The sequence below is a fragment of the Heptranchias perlo genome, chromosome 17 (genome assembly GCF_035084215.1).
Source record: "Heptranchias perlo isolate sHepPer1 chromosome 17, sHepPer1.hap1, whole genome shotgun sequence".
Taxonomy (NCBI): domain Eukaryota; kingdom Metazoa; phylum Chordata; class Chondrichthyes; order Hexanchiformes; family Hexanchidae; genus Heptranchias; species Heptranchias perlo.
Window position 1 is genome coordinate 50751577 of NC_090341.1, and position 25369 is coordinate 50776945.

General features: G+C 49.6%; 1 long non-coding RNA gene across 1 annotated transcript; it reads right to left on the reverse strand.

Moving 5' to 3' along the window:
• Positions 1-211: 211 nt before the first annotated feature.
• LOC137333914 (uncharacterized) lies at positions 212-24847 on the reverse strand. Its single transcript, XR_010966011.1, has 2 exons — positions 24708-24847; positions 212-609 (listed from the first exon to the last, which is right to left on the reverse strand). It is a non-coding gene; the product is annotated as an uncharacterized lncRNA (long non-coding RNA).
• Positions 24848-25369: the final 522 nt, after the last annotated feature.

Below are 25369 nucleotides of genomic sequence, written 5' to 3' on the forward strand. Positions count from 1 at the left end.
GACCTGTTCTGAACCAGTCCTGGGTGTGTCCTGCTCCTTTCAAAGCATGCTGAGCTGACTCATTCAAAGTGAATGTAAGTGTGTCGGAGGCTCTGCAATTAAACTCTCAAAAGAATCCAGCACAGACTGAAGGAAATACAAACAGGGAATGGTGGACACATGCAAGGGGGCTTCAACACCTGAAACAATGAGAAAGTCAAATGACAACAGGTTATGGTGTGATCATCAATTTTCATTGAAGTTATAAACGGTCTTGCGACTATCCCCCAGGATTGCAACTCATTACATTCCTGAGTCTGTGCCTCTTCACAGGACACTGCGTGGGATCAGTATGGTGCATGCTGGAGATTGTAATCCCAGCCACTCAGGAACGACAGCAGTGAGCCAACACACTGCAGGTGATTGTAATAGCAAGTTATAGTGCAAGTGAAATCATTTTATCATTGGGTCTCACTGTACGGGACTCTTTGCCCTCAAGCTGGAAGCCGGTGGCAATCCAAGGAGCAGAAGCCATGGGAGCCCCCGGTATTTATATCTGGGATCTCATTTTCTCTCATTATTGACTTCTTTGCACTTCTTGCTCCTCTGCTGCTGATTCTTGTGTAACATCTAGGGGAAAAAGAAAGACTTGCATTGATATAACTCTTTTCACAACCTCAGGATGTCCCAAAGCAATTTACCGCCAATTAAGTACTTTTTTGAAGTATAGTCATTGTTGAAATGTAGGAAGTATGGCGGCCAATTTACGCACAGCAAGGTCCCACAAACAGCAATATGATAATGATCAGATAATCTGTTTAGTTGTTGGTTGAAGGATAAATATTGGCCAGGACACCGGGGAGAACTCACCTGCTCTTCTTCGAAATAGTGCCATGGGATCTTTTACATCCACCTGAGAGGGCAGACGGGGCCTCGGTTTAACATTTCATCCGAAAGACAGCCCCTCCAATAGTGCAGCACGCCCTCAGTACTATGCTGGAGTGTCAGCCTGGTTTATGGGCTCAGGTCTCTGGAGTGGGCCTTGAACCCACAATGGCGCACACTCTGACCATTTGCAACCTTAAATGGCAATCGGGGCCTCGGACCTAGATTTGTATATTGAAATGGGCCTAGTGCCTGAAACAGGCAGACGCTTTGGAAGCCCAATGTTAAGCCCCTTTCAAAATGCGCCGGCCGCTTTGTTGGTGTTAACGAGGTGATTAGACTACCGAGCCCATTTTGAGGCCATTGCCGCCCCATTAACGCCAGGCGACACAAGTTAAAATCGAGCCCTTAGACTCCCCAGGTATGTAGACCACCTGCCTCTGGTGTGTGCGAGGATCTCAATGGCACTCCTGATGTTGTACCGGGCTCAGTTTCTAACCCCCCCCCTCCCGCCCCACACCTGTTTCCTTATGTAACACATAGTGGCATCAGCTGGTCTTCATCAACCAGCCCAGTCGTACCACCTGATTAGCAGCATTCAGTGAATCTGTTCTGATAAGACCAATGGCTGCCTCTTAATTTTCTGCTCTGATGCTCCATCATATGTTGCACTTTGCATCTGCCTGTTATGTGCCAGCTTTTCCTTCAACATAAAAGCAGTGGGGATTCAGACAGGGTGATTTGGCCCATGGAAATTCCTCCCTGCGGTAAATTCTCTCTCTCGTCTTAGCATACAGCTAGAAGCTACTGATAAAGGGGAACAAACGTCTAACACATTCAGGTGACAATCCTGTCTGCTACTTTAACGGAAACCCTAGCCAGTTAAACAGGTTAACGGCTGTGTTAAAATAGTTGGGGGATATCATATGATCTCGTTAAGCGTTTGTCCGCTAATACTGGCAATAATCACCTCCCGCTCCTTGTAGTCCTGGAGATGTGTTCACTGTGTCAGTGGTGTACTCCCACACACACCTCCTTCTCTGCTCATTTTCAGCCCTTCTTCACCTGCTCAAAATATTGTCACGACATTTCATCGTAGCGTTGGCTCTGAAATAAGACTTTTTTTGTTGCCCTTAAGCCACTCTCTGCTACAGTTGCCCCCTTGGCAGCTGCATCGTGAAGTTTGAAAGATTTATACATTAACACCATTTACACTAATGCACGCGCATTCACACTAACGCTCGCGCACTCACACTGATGTACACACACTCACATTAATGTACACGTACTCATACTAATACACAAACACTAATGCACACACACTCACATTAATGTACACATACTCATACTGATACACTAATGCACACACATTTACACGAACACTAATGTGCACACAGTCACACAAATACAGACACAGTCACACTAATGCTCAGTCACATGAAAGCACATACTCATGAGGGTAGAAGTTCTGACTGGTGAACTTCAGATAGGAATGCAGGCCTGGAGATTCCTGGGTCCCCAATGCGGTGGCACAAATCCAGCAGAGGGAGTCACATGGTCGCTAAACTTGGAGGCGGCTGACCCCATCAGAAATCCTGGGCTCAGTGGGACAAAGGCAAGATTCCAGCCACCAAGGGGCGACAGAGCCTGGAAAATTCGAGGAGGGTTCTGAGCAAGTGCGTAACTTCCTTATTTAAAGGGCTCCATGCAGCTCAAGGGCCAAGAAGGGTTGTGGGAGAGGAACTGGAATGGCTGGAGCTATAGAAAAATACAGTTGAAGTACCAAGCAGCAGCACGGTCCATGTGGAAGGAGGCGGCTGTGACTGGAAAGAGCTTAATGACCTCACTAGGTCAGCAAAGATAAGTGTATTGTCAGATGAGTAATAAGGCAAATAATTGCCACGCAGAGAAGCAAATGTTTATTCCTTAGAACAATAGTCAAGCATTGCCCTTTGGGATATCACGTAGTACCAAGCTCATTGTCCCAGAAGCACAGTCACTTGGCAGCACTCATGTCAAGTGTAATGTATGTGAGCATATTGAAGGCTCACATCCTAGGGCCTTTGCTCCCTGACACCTACCATTACCACCATCCATTCCACGAATCCTGACCGATTGTGACTGCAGGGTCTGCACACTAGGATCTACACACTGCAGCAGCCAATTAACTTAATGCATTCATCCTGCAGGAGAAGACGGCACACAATGCCAGGGAACACCAGGGAACATCAGGCTACTGGGCAAGGACATGCCAGCTCCTGAAGAAGAAGCAATGGCCATAATTGGCTTCAACTGTAGTCTGGTAGTTGGGGTTAGAGATCTGGGAGTCTTTGTGTCTTCAGTGGGTTTTTATTTCATATTTCTATGTATTTTTCAATCACTTGTGAAGGCAGAGGGCATGGCTAAGACACTAAATGAATAGTTCACATCTATCTTCAATAAAGAAGAGGATGCTGCCATTATAGCAGTAAAGGAGGAGGTAGTAGCGATATAGGATAGGATAAAAATAGATAAAGAGGAGGTACTTAAAAGATTGGCAATACTCAAAATAGAAAAGTCACCTGGTCCAGATGGGTCACATCCTAGGTGACTGAGAAAAGTAAGGGTGCAAATTGAGGAGGCTCTGACCACAATCTTACAATCCTCCTTAGATATGGGAATGGTGCCAGAGGACTGGAGGATTGTAAATGTTACACCCCTGTCCAAAAAAAGGGAGAGGGATAAACCCAGCAATTACGGCAATCAGCCTAACGCCGGTGGTGGGGAAACTTTTAGAGAGAATAATCCACGACAAAATTAATTGGCACTTGGAAAGTATGGGCTAATAAATGAAAGTCAGCACGGATTAGTTAAAGGAAAATCGTGTTTGACTAACTTGCTTGAGTTCTTTGATGAAGTAATGGAGAGGGTTGATGAGGGTAGTGCCAGGGATCGTGCTAGGGATGAGGGACTCCAGTTGTGGAGAGACTGGAAAAGCTGGGATTGTTCTCCTTAGAACAGAGGTTAAGGGGAGATTTGATAGAGGTGTTCAAAATCATGAATGGTTTTGACAGAATAAATAAGAAGAAACTGTTTCCAGTGGCAGAAGGGTCGATAACCAGAGGACACAGATTTAAGGTGCTGAGCAAAAGAGCCAGAGGTGACATGAGCAAGCATTCTTTTATGCAGCATGTTGTAATGATCTGAATGCACTGCTTGAAAGGGAGGTGGAAGCAGATTCAATCGTAACTTTCAAAAGGGAACTGGATATATACTTGAAGGGAAAACATTTACAGGGCTGTGAGGAAAGACCAGGGGAATGGGACTAAATGGATGGCTCTTTCAAAGGGCCGGCACAGGCACGATGGGCCAAATGGCCTCCTCTTGTACTATACCTACTATGATACTATGATACTTCATCAGCCACCACTTTCCTCATAAGAGATCCACAGAGTAACTGATGAAGATAAAGTGTTGCTCAAGCATGTCAAAGTTAACAGAACTGCTTTTTCTTCCAGAGGCTACCAGCCAGGAGACAAGGGAAAACATTACTGAATAGCATGACTTTACAATCCCTTCTACCTCTGGCAACGTTGGTGACCACTCAGCCACCCCATCATTCACCTTCTCCCTTGCACTCAGCAGCCCAGAGAGACCCACTCGAGGGGCTACAGATTGTGTAGATGAGGAATTGACATGTGGTGAGATACAGAGCGCGAGGAAGCCAGAGGATGCAGGTGTGGAAGTGGAGACTGATGTAGTTGAGCAGAGCTGTAAGATACGTCAGACCCTGGCTGCAGAGAAAATAAATGTTGCTCTTAGGGGGCCGGCCATGAAGAGAAGGATGCCAGCAGAGCAACAGACAAGTACGGAGGCTCTGAGTGGCCTCTCCCACAATGTCCAACACGTGGCTGGGATAGTGGTGCAGTCCACTGCCCTGCTGTTCACCAATACCTGAGGGAATGATAGGGTGGCTGAGTGGTCATAGAGTTATACAGCACGGATAGAGGCCCTTCGGCCCATCGTGTTGCCAGCGTTGCCAGAGGTAGAAGGGATTGTAAAGTCATGCTATTCAGTAATGTTTTCCCTTGTCTCCTGGCTGGTAGCCTCTGGAAGAAAAAGCAGTTCTGTTAACTTTGACATGCTTGAGCAACACTTTATCTTCATCAGTTACTCTGTGGATCTCTTATGAGGAAAGTGGTGGCTGGTGAAGTATCATAGTATCATAGTAGATACAGTACAAGAGGAGGCCATTTGGCCCATCGTGCCTGTGCTGGCCCTTTGAAAGAGCCATCCATTTAGCCCTGGAGAAAGTGGCAGCTGCAGGGGCATCTCAAAGCCTTACCCTACTTCATGAGCGATCCAGGCAAGAATGTCAACTCACTGCGGAGGCAGTCAATGAAGGACTGCAAGTCTTGGGCTGTTTAAAAAGGTCAATATCAACTGGATTGCAAAGTACACAGGGCAGCATCTTGGAGGGACTAGAGGATATTCAGTTGGCTCTCTCTCAGGGATTAAAGGATCTTTCTGATTCCCTGATATCTGTTCTCCTATGAATCGCTGATAACTAGCACCATGTTCCCAATATCAGTGGAGAAGCTGGCGTGTGTGCCTCAGAGGCAGTTTCCCCTCATGGCAGCAGCACAGAGGAGCCCTCCATCAGAAACCATCTTTGCAGGAGCAGGCTGCCGAGGAGCCCAAGACTGAGGTCAACCTGTCCCTTCCCGCTCCTAGCCCTTGGGGGTCTTGAGAGAAGGACCACCTCCATCCCAACAGCCGCCTACATCTCAGACCTCAGAGTCTCGAGTGGCATGTAGAAGAAGTGTTGGAATAGGGCAGAGAAGAATCACATGCTCATAAGGGGGTGACAAAGCCAAATGATGTTTTGTAAATAGTTGTAATAAATCACTGGAATATTTGGTGTAAGGAATGCTTGATATCTAGTTCTCTAGTAGCACAATGAGGAAGATGTAAGGCACTGATGTTGAGGCTCTGGATTAGGATGTGATGACTAGCTGTGAGGAGAAAGGATCTTACTGAGATAGTTGAGAAGTTTGGCGAGAGGACGCAGATCTTTGATGGGCTGAGGCTTCCAAATAAAGTTGTTCCATTCATCGGTGACAGTGTGCCGAATTAGTCTGTCTTTCATCTGCCTAGCAGCTATTGTCACCTCATCTGCTTCCTTTTCATCATGAGCCAGGTCTACAGCATCATCAGCGTCGATATCAGCCTCTCGGGCATCCTCTGAGACATCGATCATAATTCACGAGATGGTGTCGGGTGCTTATTGCAAGGCACCCCTCCGACCTGTCCAGACATCCCTCCGTCCCGTCCAGACCACCCTTTGGACCTGTCCAGGCACCCCTCGGACCCATCCAGACACCACTCGGAGCCGTCCAGACACCCCTCAAACCCATCCAGACGACCCTCAGACCCGTCCAGGCACCCCTCGGACCCGTCCAGACACCCCTCGGACCTGTCCAGACACCCCTCGGACCCATCCAGACACCCTCAGGCCCATCCAGACACTCCTCCAACCCATCCAGACACCCTTCGGACCTCTCCAGACACCCCTTGGACCCGTCCAGACATCCCTACGACCTGTCCAGACACACTTGGACCAGTCCAGACACTACTCCAACCTGTCCAGACACCCCTTGGACCAGTCCAGACACCCCTCGGACCTGTCCAGACCCATCAGACCTCTCCAGACAATCCTCAGACCCGTCCAGATGCCCCTAGGACCTGTCCAGACATCCTTGGACCTATCCAGACACCCCTTGGACCTTTCCAGACACTCCTCCAATCTGTCCAGACACCCCTCGGACCCGTCCAGACACGCCTCGAACCTGTCCAGACACCCTCAGACCCGTCCAGACACGCCTCGAACCTGTCCAGACACCCTCAGACCCGTCCAGACACGCCTCGAACCTGTCCAGACACCCTCAGACCCGTCCAGATCCCCTCGGACTTTTCCAGACACCCCTTGGACTATCCATACACCCCTCCAACCTGTCCAGACACCCCTTGGACCTGTCCAGACACCCGTCAGACCTGTCCAGACACCCCTTGGACCAGCCCAGACACCACTCCAACCTGTCCAGTCACCCCTCGGACCTGTCCAGACACCCCTCGGACCCATCCAGACAACCGTCCAACCTGTCCAGACACCCCTCCAACCAGTCCAGACATCCCTGGGACCAGTCCAGACACCCCTCGGATCTGTGCAGATAGCAGAATCTTCCTTTGAGCAGCCCAATGGCTTGCTTAAGTCTTATCCTTATCTTAGTGTTTACTTCATTGCACTAGTCACCCAACAGCCATCCTGACCCTTGACCCTGCTGTTTAAATAGAGCTGGGACACTGGACTGACAAAGTATAAAATCATCAAGAGCTGGGCCCATCATTACAAATGAGCTGCACATTTAGGGAATTTGGTTTATATAAATAAGACTGGTTACACAGCACAGTCAGTGAGCAGGGCCCCTCCGGGTACTGGTTATACAGCACAGTCAGTGAGCAGGGCCCTCCGGGTACTGGTTATACAGCACAGTCAGTGAGCAGGGTCACTCCTGGTACTGGTTATACAGCACAGTCAGTGAGCAGGGTCACTCCTGGTACTGGTTATACAGCACAGTCAGTGAGCAGGGTCACTCCTGGTACTGGTTATACAGCACAGTCAGTGAGCAGGGCCCTCCGGGTACTGGTTATACAGCACAGTCAGTGAGCAGGGCCCTCCGGGTACTGGTTACACAGCACAGTCAGTGAGCAGGGTCGCTCCTGGTACTGGTTATACAGCACAGTCAGTGAGCAGGGCCCTCCGGGTACTGGTTATACAGCACAGTCAGTGAGCAGGGCCCTCCTGGTACTGGTTATACAGCACAGTCAGTGAGCAGGGCCCTCCGGGTACTGGTTATACAGCACAGTCAGTGAGCAGGGCCCTCCTGGTACTGGTTATACAGCACAGTCAGTGAGCAGGGTCACTCCTGGTACTGGTTATACAGCACAGTCAGTGAGCAGGGCCCTCCTGGTACTGGTTATACAGCACAGTCAGTGAGCAGGGTCACTCCTGGTACTGGTTATACAGCACAGTCAGTGAGCAGGGTCGCTCCTGGTACTGGTTATACAGCACAGTCAGTGAGCAGGGTCACTCCTGGTACTGGTTACACAGCACAGTCAGGGCGTCTCCTGGTACTAGCACTGATTGGGTTGTTGCAGGCCTGAGCCAGACCTCTCAACCAGAGATGACCTATGGCCCCATAAGATCAAAGAAGGGAGGTTGCAAGGAACAATGAACTTTACTCTACCTTTATCCCAACAACCCGTCAGTCCATTGGGAGAGCTAGAGGGGAGAAGCTAGATAGGGGAGGGGCAACGGAAATAAATTTAAAGTCTGTGTCGTACTACCTATTTTAAGCAGGGGCCAATTTAAACTTACCACATAGCTGTACATTACCCAGCCAGGCAGTAATTAACTTCGAAAAACATGCTTTCATGTTACAATAGCTAAACCACAGGAAGACTCATGACTGAGGAAGGCCACATTGTAACCAAACTATGGAAGGATAATGAATTCCATGAATGCCTGTGGCCTTGCTTGGTTTCCGACACGAGGGTTGCCAATTCTGGTATTCCTGGAGGTTTCATCACATGACCTCCTGCCGCGAACCGCCCTGCCCCACACTCTTGCCATTGGTCCATCCTCCAGGCACACTGCCTTCCCACGGCCAATTGGGATTTAAGGTGATTGGCAAAAGAACCAAAGGCGACATGAGGAAAAACTTTTTGATGCAGCGAGTGGCTATGATCTGGAATGCGCTGCCTGGAAGGGTGGTGAAAGCAGATTCAATTGTGGCTTTCCAAAGGGAATTGGATAAATACTTGAAGGGAAAAAATTTGCAGGGCTGCGGGGAAAAGGCGGGGGAGTGGATTGCTCTTGCAGAGAGCCGGCACAGGCTCAATGGGCTGAATGGCCTCCTTCTGTGCTGTAACCATTCTGTGATTCTATGATGCTATGTGTCGTTGAAGTTCAACCAATGGCCCTGTCTTTCTAGTGCCTCATGTACCCCCTCCTGCCCCCATTGTCATGGTGCCTCGCTGGGACTCTTAACGCACGTCTGTGTTCTGCTTCGGAGGCAGAGGCTAGACAGAAGAGTGAAGTCTGGCCTCGCTCAATGGGGTAGGAGTGCCTCCTTCTTGTGTGTGTGGCTGTGGTGCTTCTGGGTGGTGGGGGCAAGAGCTGAGTCGAAACTACACAAGAGCAGAAACAAAGGGCCTTTGTGCTCAGTAACACTGCAGTCACAGTTTCCCAAGGCTCCTCTGCTACCGTTCCCAGTGACTTATTTTTTTGTGGGGGAGGAGGGGGATGAGTAGGAGGGCTTCCTTTTATTCGAGTCAGAACGAATCAAGAAAGATATCAAAGTGTTTGCAAACGTCACCCACTGCTACTTGAGGTCAGCGTCAGACTCGACGAGTGCCTCGGCCCATCAGGGACTGCAGTCACTGAGACTGATTCACCGAGTGATTGCTGAGAGAACAGTTCGTCCAGGAAGATCAGAAAGTTGGGGGGGGGGGGGTGGGGGGCGACTCGCATCAACTGCTTGCATCATTAATCTTACGGTCAAATAAAAGATCAACATCACTCTGAGTACTTGGAAAGCAAACAGCGTGTCGCTCAGTAATGCTGCTGGTTTAGATTGCAGCTTAAAGGGACACTGCACCAAAAAATTTTGGCAGATAGACTCATAGAATCATACAGCACAGAAGGAGGCCATTCGGCCCATCGTGTCTGCGCCGGCTCTCTGAAAGAGCTATCCAATTAGTTCCACTCCCCTTGCTCTTTCCCCATAGCCCTGTAATTTTTTTTCCTTTATATGTATATATCCAATTCCTTTCTGAAAGTTCCTATTGAATCTGATTCCACCAGCCTGTCAGGCAGTGAAATCCAGATCATGACAACTTGCTGAGTAAAAAAAAATTTTTCACAATTATTTCTGAAGACAGCCTACGCTTTGAACAATTTGTTCTCGGGATGTGGATGACGCTGGCGAGCTCGCTTTTGTTACAAGTCACTAGTTCTCCTGAGTCATTGTTTTACAACTGGGAGGCTGGCCAGCTCACTTTGGAGGACACTAAGAGGGGGAATTTCCCGGTGGTGGGGGTCCTCCCAATTGGCCTCCCGTAGCAGTAATGATATAGAACCTTTCTTCAGGATATTAGCCTATTTAAATCCATCTAAGTGATCGAACTACTGAGTACAATCATGATCCATCACACTGTGTCATAAGACCGTACGACAGGCCCCATCACACTGTGTCATAAGGCATAGGACAGGCCCCAAAGCACTGTGTCATAAGGCATTAGGACAGGTCCCATCGAACTGTATCATAAGACAGTAGGACAGGCCCCATCGCACTGTGTCATAAGGCATAGGACAGGCCCCATCGAACTGTATCATAAGACAGTAGGACAGGCCCCATCGCACTGTGTCATAAGGCATTAGGACAGGTCCCATCGCACTGTGTCATAAGGCAGTAGGACAGGCCCCATCGAACTGTATCATAAGGCAGTAGGACAGGCCCCATCGCACTGTATCATAAGGTAGTAGGACAGGTCCCATCGCACTATGTCATAAGACAGTAGGACAGGCCCCATCGCACTGTGTCATAAGGCAGTAGGACAGGCCCCATCGCACTGTGTCATAAGACAGTAGGACAGGCCCCATCGCACTGTATCATAAGGTAGTAGGACAGGTCCCATCGCACTATGTCATAAGACAGTAGGACAGGCCCCATCGCACTGTGTCATAAGGCAGTAGGACAGGCCCCATCGAACTGTGTCATAAGACAGTAGGACAGGCCCCATCGAACTGTGTCATAAGACAGTAGGACAGGCCCCATCGCACTATGTCATAAGGCAGTAGGACAGGCCCCATCGCACTGTGTCATAAGACAGTAGGACAGGCCCCATCGCACTATGTCATAAGGCAGTAGGACAGGCCCCATCGCACTGTGTCATAAGACAGTAGGACAGGCCCCATCGCACTGTGTCATAAGGCATTAGGACAGGCCCCATCGCACTGTGTCATAAGGCATTAGGACAGGTCCCATCGAACTGTATCATAAGACAGTAGGACAGGCCCCATCGCACTGTGTCATAAGGCATAGGACAGGCCCCATCGAACTGTATCATAAGACAGTAGGACAGGCCCCATCGCACTGTGTCATAAGGCATTAGGACAGGTCCCATCGCACTGTGTCATAAGGCAGTAGGACAGGCCCCATCGAACTGTATCATAAGGCAGTAGGACAGGCCCCATCGCACTGTATCATAAGGTCGTAGGACAGGTCCCATCGCACTATGTCATAAGACAGTAGGACAGGCCCCATCGCACTGTGTCATAAGGCAGTAGGACAGGCCCCATCGAACTGTGTCATAAGACAGTAGGACAGGCCCCATCGAACTGTGTCATAAGACAGTAGGACAGGCCCCATCGCACTATGTCATAAGGCAGTAGGACAGGCCCCATCGCACTGTGTCATAAAACAGTAGGACAGGCCCCATCGAACTGTGTCATAAGACAGTAGGACAGGTCCCATCGCACTGTGTCATAAGACAGTAGGACAGGCCCCATCGCACTGTGTCATAAGGCAGTAGGACAGGCCCCATCGCACTGTGTCATAAGACAGTAGGACAGGCCCCATCGCACTATGTCATAAGACAGTAGGACAGGCCCCATCGCACTATGTCATAAGACAGTAGGACAGGCCCCATCGCACTGTGTCATAAGGCAGTAGGACAGGCTCAATCGCACTGTGTCATAAGACAGTAGGACAGGCCCCATCGCACTATGTCATAAAACAGTAGGACAGGCCCCATCGCACTGTGTCATAAAACAGTAGGACAGGCCTCATCGCACTGTGTCATAAGGCAGTAGGACAGGCCCCATCGCACTGTGTCATAAGACAGTAGGACGGGCCCCATCGCACTGTGTCATAAGGCATTAGGACAGGTCCCATCGAACTGTATCATAAGGTAGTAGGACAGGTCCCATCGCACTGTATCATAAGGCATTAGGACAGGTCCCATCGAACTGTATCATAAGGTAGTAGGACAGGTCCCATCGAACTGTATCATAAGGCATTAGGACAGGCCCCATCGCACTGTATCATAAGGCATTAGGACAGGCCCCATCGCACTGTATCATAAGGCATTAGGACAGGTCCCATCGCACTGTATCATAAGGCATTAGGACAGGCCCCATCGCACTGTATCATAAGGCATTAGGACAGGTCCCATCGCACTGTATCATAAGGCATTAGGACAGGCCCCATCGCACTGTATCATAAGGCATTAGGACAGGCCCCATCGCACTGTATCATAAGGCATTAGGACAGGCCCCATCGCACTGTGACATAACACAGTACGACAGGCTCCATCACACTGTGACATAACACAGTACGACAGGCTCCATCACACTGTATCATAAGACGGTAGGACAGACCTCATCACACTGTGACATAACACAGTACGACAGGCTCCATCACACTGTGACATAACACAGTACGACAGGCTCCATCACACTGTGACATAAACACAGTACGACAGGCCCCATCACACCGCGTCAGGAGACAGTATGACAGTCCCCATAGCACTATGTCATAACTCCACTGTCATTAATTTTACACTAGCGTCCAGCCAAGGTCTCCCTACATGAGAGTGCAATGGACCCTGTCCTACTGCTTTATGACACAGTGCGATGGGGCCTGTCCTACTGTCTTATGACACAGTGCGATGGGACCTGTCCTACTGTTTTATGACACAGTGCAATGGGGCCTGTCCTACTGTCTTATGACAGTGCGATGGACCCTGTCCTACTGTCTTATGACACAGTGCGATGGGGCCTGTCCTACTGTCTTATGACACAGTGTGATGGGGCCTGTCCTACTGTTTTATGACACAGTGCGATGGGGCCTGTCCTACTGTCTTATGACACAGTGCGATGGGGCCTGTCCTACTGTCTTATGACACAGTTCGATGGGGCCTGTCCTACTGTTTTATGACACAGTGCGATGGGGCCTGTCCTACTGTCTTATGACACAGTGCGATGGGGCCTGTCCTACTGTCTTATGACACAGTTCGATGGGGCCTGTCCTACTGTCTTATGACAAAGTGCGATGGGGCCTGTCCTACTGTCTTATGACACAGTTCGATGGGGCCTGTCCTACTGTCTTATGACAAAGTGCGATGGGGCCTGTCCTACTGTCTTATGACACAGTGCGATGGGGCCTGTCCTACTGTCTTATGACAAAGTGCGATGGGGCCTGTCCTACTGTCTTATGACAAAGTGCGATGGGGCCTGTCCTACTGTCTTATGACAAAGTGCGATGGGGCCTGTTCTACTGTCTTATGACAAAGTGCGATGGGGCCTGTCCTACTGTCTTATGACACAGTTCGATGGGGCCTGTCCTACTGTCTTATGACACAGTTCGATGGGGCCTGTCCTACTGTCTTATGACACAGTGCGATGGGGCCTGTCCTACTGTCTTATGACACAGTGCGATGGGGCCTGTCCTACTGTCTTATGACAAAGTGCGATGGGGCCTGTCCTACTGTCTTATGACACAGTGCGATGGGGCCTGTCCTACTGTCTTATGACACAGTGCGATGGGGCCTGTCCTACTGTCTTATGACAAAGTGCGATGGGGCCTGTCCTACTGTCTTATGACACAGTTCGATGGGGCCTGTCCTACTGTCTTATGACAAAGTGCGATGGGGCCTGTCCTACTGTCTTATGACACAGTTCGATGGGGCCTGTCCTACTGTCTTATGACACAGTTCGATGGGGCCTGTCCTACTGTCTTATGACACAGTGCGATGGGGCCTGTCCTACTGTCTTATGACACAGTGCGATGGGGCCTGTCCTACTGTCTTATGACACAGTTCGATGGGGCCTGTCCTACTGTTTTATGACACAGTTCGATGGGGCCTGTCCTACTGTCTTATGACACAGTTCGATGGGGCCTGTCCTACTGTCTTATGACACAGTGCAATGGGGCCGGTCCTACTGTTTTATGACACAGTTCGATGGGGCCTGTCCTACTGTCTTATGACACAGTGCAATGGGGCCGGTCCTACTGTTTTATGACACAGTTCGATGGGGCCTGTCCTACTGTCTTATGACACAGTGCAATGGGGCCGGTCCTACTGTTTTATGACACAGTGCGATGGGGCCTGTCCTACTGTCTTATGACACAGTGCAATGGGGCCGGTCCTACTGTTTTATGACACAGTTCGATGGGGCCTGTCCTACTGTCTTATGACACAGTGCAATGGGGCCTGTCCTACTGTTTTATGACACAGTTCGATGGGGCCTGTCCTACTGTCTTATGACACAGTGCAATGGGGCCGGTCCTACTGTTTTATGACACAGTGCGATGGGGCCTGTCCTACTGTCTTATGACACAGTGCAATGGGGCCGGTCCTACTGTTTTATGACACAGTGCGATGGGGCCTGTCCTACTGTTTTATGACACAGTGCGATGGGGCCTGTCCTACTGTCTTATGACACAGTGCGATGGGGCCTGTCCTACTGTTTTATGACACAGTTCGATGGGGCCTGTCCTACTGTCTTATGACACAGTGCGATGGGGCCTGTCCTACTGTTTTATGACACAGTTCGATGGGGCCTGTCCTACTGTCTTATGACACAGTGCAATGGGGCCGGTCCTACTGTTTTATGACACAGTTCGATGGGGCCTGTCCTACTGTTTTATGACACAGTTCGATGGGGCCTGTCCTACTGTCTTATGACACAGTGCGATGGGGCCTGTCCTACTGTTTTATGACACAGTTCGATGGGGCCTGTCCTACTGTCTTATGACACAGTGCGATGGGGCCTGTCCTACTACCTTATGACACAGTGCGATGGGGCCTGTCCTACTGTCTTATGACACAGTGCGATGGGGCCTGTCCTACTGTCTTATGACACAGTGCGATGGGGCCTGTCCTACTGTCTTATGACACAGTGCGATGGGGCCTGTCCTACGGTTTTATGACACAGTTCGATGGGGCCTGTCCTGCTGTTTTATGACACTGTGCGATGGGGCCTGTCCTACTGTTTTATGACACAGTTCGATGGGGCCTGTCCTACTGTCTTATGACACAGTGCAATGGGGCCGGTCCTACTGTTTTATGACACAGTTCGATGGGGCCTGTCCTACTGTCTTATGACACAGTGCGATGGGGCCTGTCCTACTGTCTTATGACACAGTGCGATGGGGCCTGTCCTACTGTCTTATGACAAAGTGCGATGGGGCCTGTCCTACTGTCTTATGACACAGTTCGATGGGGCCTGTCCTACTGTCTTATGACACAGTTCGATGGGGCCTGTCCTACTGTCTTATGACACAGTGCGATGGGGCCTGTCCTACTGTCTTATGACACAGTGCGATGGGGCCTGTCCTACTGTCTTATGACAAAGTGCGATGGGGCCTGTCCTACTGTCTTATGACACAGTGCGATGGGGCCTGTCCTACTGTCTTATGACACAGTGCGATGGGGCCTGTCCTACTGTCTTATGACAAAGTGCGATGGGGCCTGTCCTACTGTCTTATGACACAGTTCGATGGGGCCTGTCCTACTGTCTTATGACAAAGTGCGATGGGGCCTGTCCTACTGTCTTATGACACAGTTCGATGGGGCCTGTCCTACTGTCTTATGACACAGTTCGATGGGGCCTGTCCTACTGTCTTATGACACAGTGCGATGGGGCCTGTCCTACTGTCTTATGACACAGTGCGATGGGGCCTGTCCTACTGTCTTATGACACAGTTCGATGGGGCCTGTCCTACTGTTTTATGACACAGTTCGATGGGGCCTGTCCTACTGTCTTATGACACAGTTCGATGGGGCCTGTCCTACTGTCTTATGACACAGTGCAATGGGGCCGGTCCTACTGTTTTATGACACAGTTCGATGGGGCCTGTCCTACTGTCTTATGACACAGTGCAATGGGGCCGGTCCTACTGTTTTATGACACAGTTCGATGGGGCCTGTCCTACTGTCTTATGACACAGTGCAATGGGGCCGGTCCTACTGTTTTATGACACAGTGCGATGGGGCCTGTCCTACTGTCTTATGACACAGTGCAATGGGGCCGGTCCTACTGTTTTATGACACAGTTCGATGGGGCCTGTCCTACTGTCTTATGACACAGTGCAATGGGGCCTGTCCTACTGTTTTATGACACAGTTCGATGGGGCCTGTCCTACTGTCTTATGACACAGTGCAATGGGGCCGGTCCTACTGTTTTATGACACAGTGCGATGGGGCCTGTCCTACTGTCTTATGACACAGTGCAATGGGGCCGGTCCTACTGTTTTATGACACAGTGCGATGGGGCCTGTCCTACTGTTTTATGACACAGTGCGATGGGGCCTGTCCTACTGTCTTATGACACAGTGCGATGGGGCCTGTCCTACTGTTTTATGACACAGTTCGATGGGGCCTGTCCTACTGTCTTATGACACAGTGCGATGGGGCCTGTCCTACTGTTTTATGACACAGTTCGATGGGGCCTGTCCTACTGTCTTATGACACAGTGCAATGGGGCCGGTCCTACTGTTTTATGACACAGTTCGATGGGGCCTGTCCTACTGTTTTATGACACAGTTCGATGGGGCCTGTCCTACTGTCTTATGACACAGTGCGATGGGGCCTGTCCTACTGTTTTATGACACAGTTCGATGGGGCCTGTCCTACTGTCTTATGACACAGTGCGATGGGGCCTGTCCTACTACCTTATGACACAGTGCGATGGGGCCTGTCCTACTGTCTTATGACACAGTGCGATGGGGCCTGTCCTACTGTCTTATGACACAGTGCGATGGGGCCTGTCCTACTGTCTTATGACACAGTGCGATGGGGCCTGTCCTACGGTTTTATGACACAGTTCGATGGGGCCTGTCCTGCTGTTTTATGACACTGTGCGATGGGGCCTGTCCTACTGTTTTATGACACAGTGCGATGGGGCCTGTCCTACTGTTTTATGACATAGTGCGATGGGGCCTGTCCTACTGCCTTATGACACAGTGCGATGGGGCCTGTCCTACTGCCTTATGACACAGTTCGATGGGGCCTGTCCTGCTGTTTTATGACACAGTGCGATGGGGCCTGTCCTACTGTCTTATGACACAGTGCGATGGGGCCTGTCCTGCTGTTTTATGACATAGTGCGATGGGGCCTGTCCTGCTGTTTTATGACATAGTGCGATGGGGCCTGTCCTACTGTTTTATGACACAGTGCGATGGGGCCTGTCCTACTGTCTTATGACACAGTGCGATGGGGCCTGTCCTACTGTTTTATGACACAGTGCGATGGGGCCTGTCCTGCTGTTTTATGACATAGTGCGATGGGGCCTGTCCTACTGCCTTATGACACAGTGCGATGGGGCCTGTCCTACTGTTTTATGACATAGTGCGATGGGGCCTGTCCTACTGCCTTATGACACAGTGCGATGGGGCCTGTCCTACTGCCTTATGACACAGTTTGATGGGGCCTGTCCTACTGCTTTATGACACAGTGCGATGGGGCCTGTCCTACTGTCTTATGACACAGTGCGATGGGGCCTGTCCTACTGTTTTATGACACAGTGCGATGGGGCCTGTCCTACTGTTTTATGACACAGTGCGATGGGGCCTGTCCTACTGTTTTATGACACAGTGCGATGGGGCCTGTCCTACTGTCTTATGACACAGTGCGATGGGGCCTGTCTTACTGTTTTATGACACAGTGCGATGGGGCCTGTCCTACTGTTTTATGACATAGTGCGATAGAGCCTGTCCTACAGTCTCATGACACAGTGTGACGGGGCCTGTTCGATTGTCTTATGACACAGAGCAATGGGGCTTCTCCTGCTGTCTTATGACACAGTGCGATGGAGCCTGTCCTACTGTCTTATGACAGAATGTGATGGAGCCTGTCGTATAGTGTTATGATGCAGTGAGATGGAGCCTGTCATACAGTGTTATGATGCAGTGTGATGGAGCCTGTCATACAGTGTTATGATGCAGTGCGATGGAGCCTGTCATACAGTGTTATGATGCAGTGCGATGGAGCCTGTCATACAGTGTTATGATGCAGTGCGATGGAGCCTGTCATACAGTGTTATGATGCAGTGTGATGGAGCCTGTCATACAGTGTTATGATGCAGTGCGATGGAGCCTGACATACTGCCTTGTGACACAGTAGGGGAAAAAAATTGGATAAGAGCCGTTTTTGTGTGTAGGTAGCGTGATGTGCTATTACCCCACACCCAATGACCCCTGTGCAGGCAGGACACGAGTTTCGGCCGGCCCGAGGACTCACCTGCAATCAGTGTTCCATTCCGGGCCTTGCACGTGGAATCAATGCAATTCGCCTGGGGAGCTCAATCTCTTAAAGGGAGGATGTTTCTTAGAAATCTCTTAAAGGTAGCTGGTACCTGTTATTTGCTGAAAATAACAGTCTACGGTCTGCACGGAGTCTGAATGGAGATCAGACATCGCACATGTAAAACACAGTTGCAGGTCCCATCCCTATGTTTACACACTGATGAGTTATGTTAAAATATTGAATAAAGGTTGCGCACTACTAAATCCCACATCCTCCAATCTGCACACCAGACCTCACGAATCTGCCGATCTGAGGCCTGCGCGAGTGAGTGCACCAAGGTTCTCTGCTGATGCACTAGAGGCCTTGGTGCAAGAGGTGGACAGAAGGAGCGACATCCTATATCCGCAGACAGGTGGCGGGGGGTTGGGGAGGAAACAAGAGGCCCTCCAGACATATAACCAAAAGGCAGTGAGAGGCAGCGGGGGACGAAGTCAATGCCAGGCGCACAGCATCATGAACATGGATGTAGTGCAGGAAGAAGTTCAATACTTTGACATGAGTGGTCAAGGTGAGTGAGGTCAACTGTCAAGTGGCATCTCCCACCAACTGCACCACTAGCCGCATCCACTGCTCCACACACTACACCCCTCACCACCCACATACCAACAAACTCTTTCCATCAGTACTCAACTCTTCCAATCAGATACTTCCTCTCACCCTTACACATTACCACTGTTTCAAGCCGCCCACCCACAACTCACAGGCCATACACACAGGCAGCTATTCAACCAAGACAGGCACATCACCCAGACACACGTCCCACTTTCTTGCTGGAGAAGGTGGCGCATATCAGGAGGCAGCAAGTGGCAGTGGCATTTAGCCCCTCGAGCCTGTTCCACCATTCAGTGAGATCATGGTGGACCTGTGACCTAACTCCATATACCCACCTTAGCCCCATATCCCTTAATACCCTTGGTTCACAGAAATCTATCACTCTCAGATTTAACATTCACAAGTGATCTCGCATCAACTGCCATTTGCAGAAGAGTGTTCCAAATGTCTCCCACCCTTTGCGTGTAGAAGCATTTCCTAACTTCACTCCTGCACGTCCTGACTCTAAATGTTAGGCTATATCCCCGCATCCTAGTATTGAAGTCTAGGAGACCTCCAAAAACAGTTACAAATGTCTCAGCAGCCAGAAGCCATAATCCAGCCACTAACCTGTAAATCCTGCATGGTCCCTTTAAATAGCGCAGGTGGGGGGGTCCTCTCAGCAATCTAAGACACGTTCAAATGGTCGGGGTTAAGACTGTCCGTTGAGTTAAGCATTAAGTCCGAAAATGACATCTATCACTTTAAATCAGCGTTGCACACTGATTGAAGCCATTTTCTCCCTACTTTACATGATTCCAGCGTTCATTATCCACGCCTGCGCAAACTCCTATACCAAGATGGCGTCTGGCACACATCACACTGGAAACGTGCGTGCGCATCCAAGACGCCATCTTGGATGTCGAAGAGGCCGAGTAGCGCCGAAACAATGGGTGCTACACGGCCCAATTTAGCGAACAGTGCGATGGGGCCTGTCCTACTGTCTTATGACACAGTGTGATGGGGCCAGTCCTACTGATATATGTCACAGTGCGATTGGGCCAGTCATACTACCTGATGACTCAATGTGATGGGACCTGTCTTACTGCTTTATGACGCAGTGTGACAGGGCCTGTTGTACTGCCTTATGACACGGTGCGATGAAGCCTGTCCTACTGCCTTTCAACACAGTGCAATGGGGCCTGTCCTACTGTCTTATGATACTATCAGTGGGCCCTGTCCTACTGTGAATCATAGAATCATAGAAAATTTACGGCACAGAAGGAGGCCATTCGGCCCATTGTGTCCACACTGGCTGGGAAAGGAGCCACCCAGCCTAATCCCACTTTCCCACATTTGGTCTGTAGCACTGCAGGTTACGGCTCTTCAGGTACACATTCAGGTATTTTTTAAATGAGTTGAGGGTTTCTGCCTCTACGACCCTCTCAGGCAGTGAGTTCCAGACCCCCACCATCCTCTGGGTGAAAAAATTTTCCTCATTTCCGCTCTAATCCTTCTACCAATCACCTTAAATCTATGCCCCCTGGTTATTGACCCCTCCGCTAAGGGAAATAGGTCCTTCCTATCCACTCTATCTAGGCCCCTCATAATTTTGTACACCTCAATCAAATCACCCCTCAGCCTCCTCTGTTCCAAGGAAAACAACCCCAGCCTATCCAATCTTCCCTCATAGCTAAAATTCTCCAGTCCTGGCAATAACCTCGTAAATCACCTCTGCACCGTCTCTAGTGCAATTACATCCTTCCTGTAATATGGTGACCAGAACTGTGCGCAGTACTCAAGCTGTGGCCTAACTAGTGTTTTATACAGTTCCAGCATAACATCCCTGCTTTTATATTCTATGCCTCGGCTAATAAAGGAAAGCATTCCATATGCCTTCTTAACCATCTTATCTGCCTGTCCTGCTACCTTCAGGGATCTGTGGACATGCACTCCAAGGACCCTCACATCCTCTACACCTCTCAGTATCCTCCCATTTATTGTGTATTCCCTTGCCTTGTTTGTACTCCCCAAATGCATCACCTCACACTTCTCCGGATTGAACTCCATTTACCACTTTTCTCCCCATCTGACCAGTCCATTGATATCTTCCTGCAGTCTACAGCTTTCCTCCTCACTATCAACCACACTGCCTATCTTTGTGTCATCCGCAAATTTCTTAATCATGCCCCTTATGTTTAAGTCCAAATCGTTAATGTATAACACAAAAAGCAAAGGACCTAGTACTGAACCCTCGACACCCCACTGGAAACAGCCTTCCAGTCGCAAAAACACCTGTTGACCATTACCCTTTGCTTCCTGCCACTGAGTCAATTTTAGATCCAATTTGCCACATTCCCTTGGATCACATGGGCCTTTACTTTTTTGACCAATCTGCCATGTGGGACCTTGTCAAAAGCCTTGCTAAAATCCATGTACACTACATCAATTGTGCTACCCTCATCAATCCTCCTTGTCACCTCCTCGAAAAATTCAATCAAGTTAGTTAGTCAGACACGACCTCCCCTTAACAAATCCGTGCTGACTGTCCTTGATTAGTCCGTGCCTTTCTAAGTGACCTGTCCCTCAGAATTGATTCCAATAATTTGCCCACCAACGAGGTTAGGCTGACTGGCCTGTAATTACTCGGTCTATCCTTCTCTCCCCTCTTAAACAACGGTACAATGTTAGCAGTCTTCCAATCTTCCGGCACTACGCCTGTATCCAGTGAAGTTTGGAAAATGATTGTTAAAGCTTCCACTATTTCCTCCTTGGCTTCTTTTAACAGCCTGGGATACATTCCATCCGGCCCTGGTGATTTATCCACTTTCAAAGATGCTAATCCCCTTAATACTTCTTCTCTCATTATGTTTATCCCATCCAATATTTCACACTCCTCCTCCTTAACTACAATCCCTGTATCATCCCTCTCCTTTGTGAAGACAGATGCAAAGTATTCATTAAGAACCATACCCACATCTTCCGCCTCCACACATAGTTTACCTTTCTGGTCTCTAATAGTCCCTACTCTTTCCTTAGTTATCCTCTTGCTCTTAATGTATTTATAAAACATCTTTGGCTTTTCTTTGATTTTACCTGCTAATATTTTTTCATACCCTCTCTTTTCTTTCCTAATTTCCTTTTTAACTTCACCCCTGCACTTTGTATATTCCTCTAAGCTTTCTGTAGTATTGAGTTCCCGGTGTCTATCATAGGCTTTCTTTTTCTGCCTTATCTTACCCTGAATGCTTCTTGACATCCAGCAGACTCTAGATTTGGCAGCCCCTCCCTTTCTCTTTGTGGGAACATGTTTACCCTGAACCCATTGAATCACCCCTTTGAATGTCTCCCACTGCTCTGACACTGATTTACCTTCAAGTAACTGTTTCTGATTTACTTCTGCTAATTCACTTCTCAGTTTAGTAAAATTAGCCTTTCCCCAATTGAAAACTTTAACTCCTGATCTGACTTTATCCTTTTCCATAACTATGCTAAAACTAACTTTACTATGATTACTACCACCAAAATGCTCATGACACAGTGCAATGGGACCTGTCCTACTGTGTTACGACACATTGCGATGGGGCCTGTCCTACTCTGTTACAACACAGTGCGATGGGGCCTGTCCTGCTCTGTTATGACACAGTGCGATGGGGCCTGTCCTGCTCTGTTACAACACATTGCGATGGGGCCTGTCCTGCTCTGTTACGACACATTGCGATGGGACCTGTCCTGCTGCCTTATGACACAGTGCAATGGGTCTTGCCCTACTGCCTTTCGACACAGTGCGATGGGTCCTATCCTGCTGTGTTATGACATAGTGTGATGGGGCCTGTCCTACTTTCTTATTACACAGCGAGATGGGGCCTTTCGTAATGCCTTATGACACAGTGCGGTGGGGTCTGTCCTACTGCCTTTCAACACAGTGTGATGGGGCCTGTCCTACTACCTGATGACACAATGCGATGGTACGTGTCCCACTGTGTTATGACACAGTGCGACGGTGCCTGTCCTACTGCCATATGATAAAATGCGATGGAGCCTGTCCTACTGCTTTTCAACACAGTGCGATGGGATGTCTGGATGAGTAGGGTTGCCAGCTCTGCTTGGGCTGCATTCCGGGAAATTTCATCTCATGACATCCCGCCTCCAACTGCACCCCCCCCCCACACTCTCCTGTCATTGCTCGCCTGATATGGCATTCATTCAATAATGGCGACTGCGATACCCACAACCCTCTGCGCTCCAGAAATCACTCTATGTAGCGCATGGTTGCACAAGAGTGCGCACGCATCAGGGCTGCATTGCATCCTGGGCCTGTTGCGGCCCTCCTGCTTTTTTGTGAGTGCAGCCGGATCAAAACAAGAGAAAATGTTCTTGTGACGTTCCTCCCGAGTTGCTCGCTGGAGTGTCCAGGAGATTAATCAACAACAACAACAACTTGCATTTATATAGTGCCTTTAATGTAGTAAAACGTCCCAAGGCACCTCACAGGAGCGATTATCAGACAAAAATTGAGACCAAGTCACAAAAGGAGATATTAGGACAGGTGACCAAAAGCTTGGTTAAAGAGTTAGGTTTTAAGGAGCGACTTAAAGGGTGAGAGAGAGGTAGAGAGGCGGAGAGGTTTAGGGAGGGAATTCCAGAGCTTAGGGTCTTATCAGCTGAAGGCACGGCCGCCAATGGAGAGGTGAAGGAAATCGGGGATGTGGAAGAGGCCAGAATTGGAGGGGCGCAGAGATCGCGCAGGGTTGTAGAGGTTTATAGATATTTGGTGGGGGGTGGGGGCGAGGTGATTGAGGGATTTAAAAACAAGGATGAGGATTTTAAAATCAAGGTGTTGCTGGACCAAGAGCCAATGTAGGTCAGCGAGCACAGGGGTGATTCCCTTTGAGGCCCGGAGACTCCAAGACAATCCTGGAGGGTTGGCAACCCTATGGCTGAGACTGTGTAACACAACATGGCCCAGCAGTCAAAGCTTGGCCCGTGTGGTATGGCTGGTTTAGTTTTACAATGGGGGGGTGTTACTACTCAGGAGGCCTAAGGGATTTTGTGTAGGAATTAGGAACAGGGAGCATGTGCCTCACTGTCCCGGCTATGACAGATTGTCCAGAGTTAATAACAGCAGCTGGGTCATCCCATTAAAATATAAATAATCCTGCGTGGAGTGTGAATCCTTTCACTGTGGCAGGAGAGTTAAACACCAATAAACAGAGGCACTTTGCCAAGTGTTATACTTGGATCGGGATTACCGCTCGACCAGGATTCCAATAAACCGACAATTACAGATGATGCCAAACTTGTAAACCTCTTCACCACAAGCCATTCATCATCCCTTCAGGAACTCAGTGTAAACACCAAAACAGGAAGGGGGCTGCATGAAAACCAGGATAGCTGGAACATTTTCCACTTGGATTAGGATTTTATGCTTCGAGGGTTGGAAACCAGGCAGGGGCGCGGGAGGGGGGCGGGGAGGTGCAGTTAAAATGGAGTGGGGGAATTACCCACTCCTTTCCTGGCTGGAGGTAATATTAAATTGCAGGCGGCAAGGACATCAGCCCCGAGCCGGTGAGGTCCTCTTTAAATATGCAGATCAAGCTCTGATGATGTCATTGGGGCCCAACTTGCCATTTTAACTTGAGGCCTGAGCGAGGGGGGCAATGGTGGTTTCCCCACCAGGACAAACCTGCTAGGAACAGCAGCCAGGACTGCAAGAGTTAAGTTTTTACAACATTGTGTATACTTTCCTTGTGGGCCAGGAGGAGCAGCAGTGCTGCTCCAGGCCCCACAAGGAAACGTTGGGCCTCCCCTGTCCTGGGCTCCCCCACCCCTCCCCCCCCCCCCAACCTTGACTTGCCCCACCGGGCTTCACCCCCCCACCCCCTCCTCGAAGCACTTACCTTGTGCAAGGGACCGTTGCCCTGGGTTCCTGACAGCTGCCTCCTGCTGCCCGATGTTAACAGCCAGGCAGCCGCTTCCCCCACTCCCACCCTCCGCGGATCAGGCTGCTTTGGTTGTGGAATGATGTTGGTTGAGGGATAAATGTTGGCCTTCAGATATCGAGTGAATACCAGAGGAGCTTTCATTGAGCGAGATGCAGAGTCTGTCAATGTATGTGAATGTGCAACATTATACTTCAATGAAAAGTACTCCAAACAGGCCCAGCTGATGTCTGCTCCCGGGCCAAGTACTTACCAAAGTACTTTGTTTATTTAGTTAATGTATTTCTGCATCTAGATTCCAGTTAAACCCAAAAGCTTATTTACAATGGGCTGCTGTCCAAGGGTAAACCTTTCATTTGCTGCGGTAGATTTTAATAATAAACACTTACTTCTCACCGAGGAAAACCTCTAGGGCATCACAGACGTTATGATAGAACACTGACTGTTCAGAGCACGGTCCTAGCCCCCAGGATCCATCATTCACTGTTCAGTTATGTCCTGCAGGGTTGAACCTTGTGGGGAAATAGTTCCACATGTGCCAGCAGCTCTTCAGTACCTCACCCACTCCTCCTCTGTGATCCCAGTCAGTCACTGCTGACAAGCAATTCTACCGTGGAGAT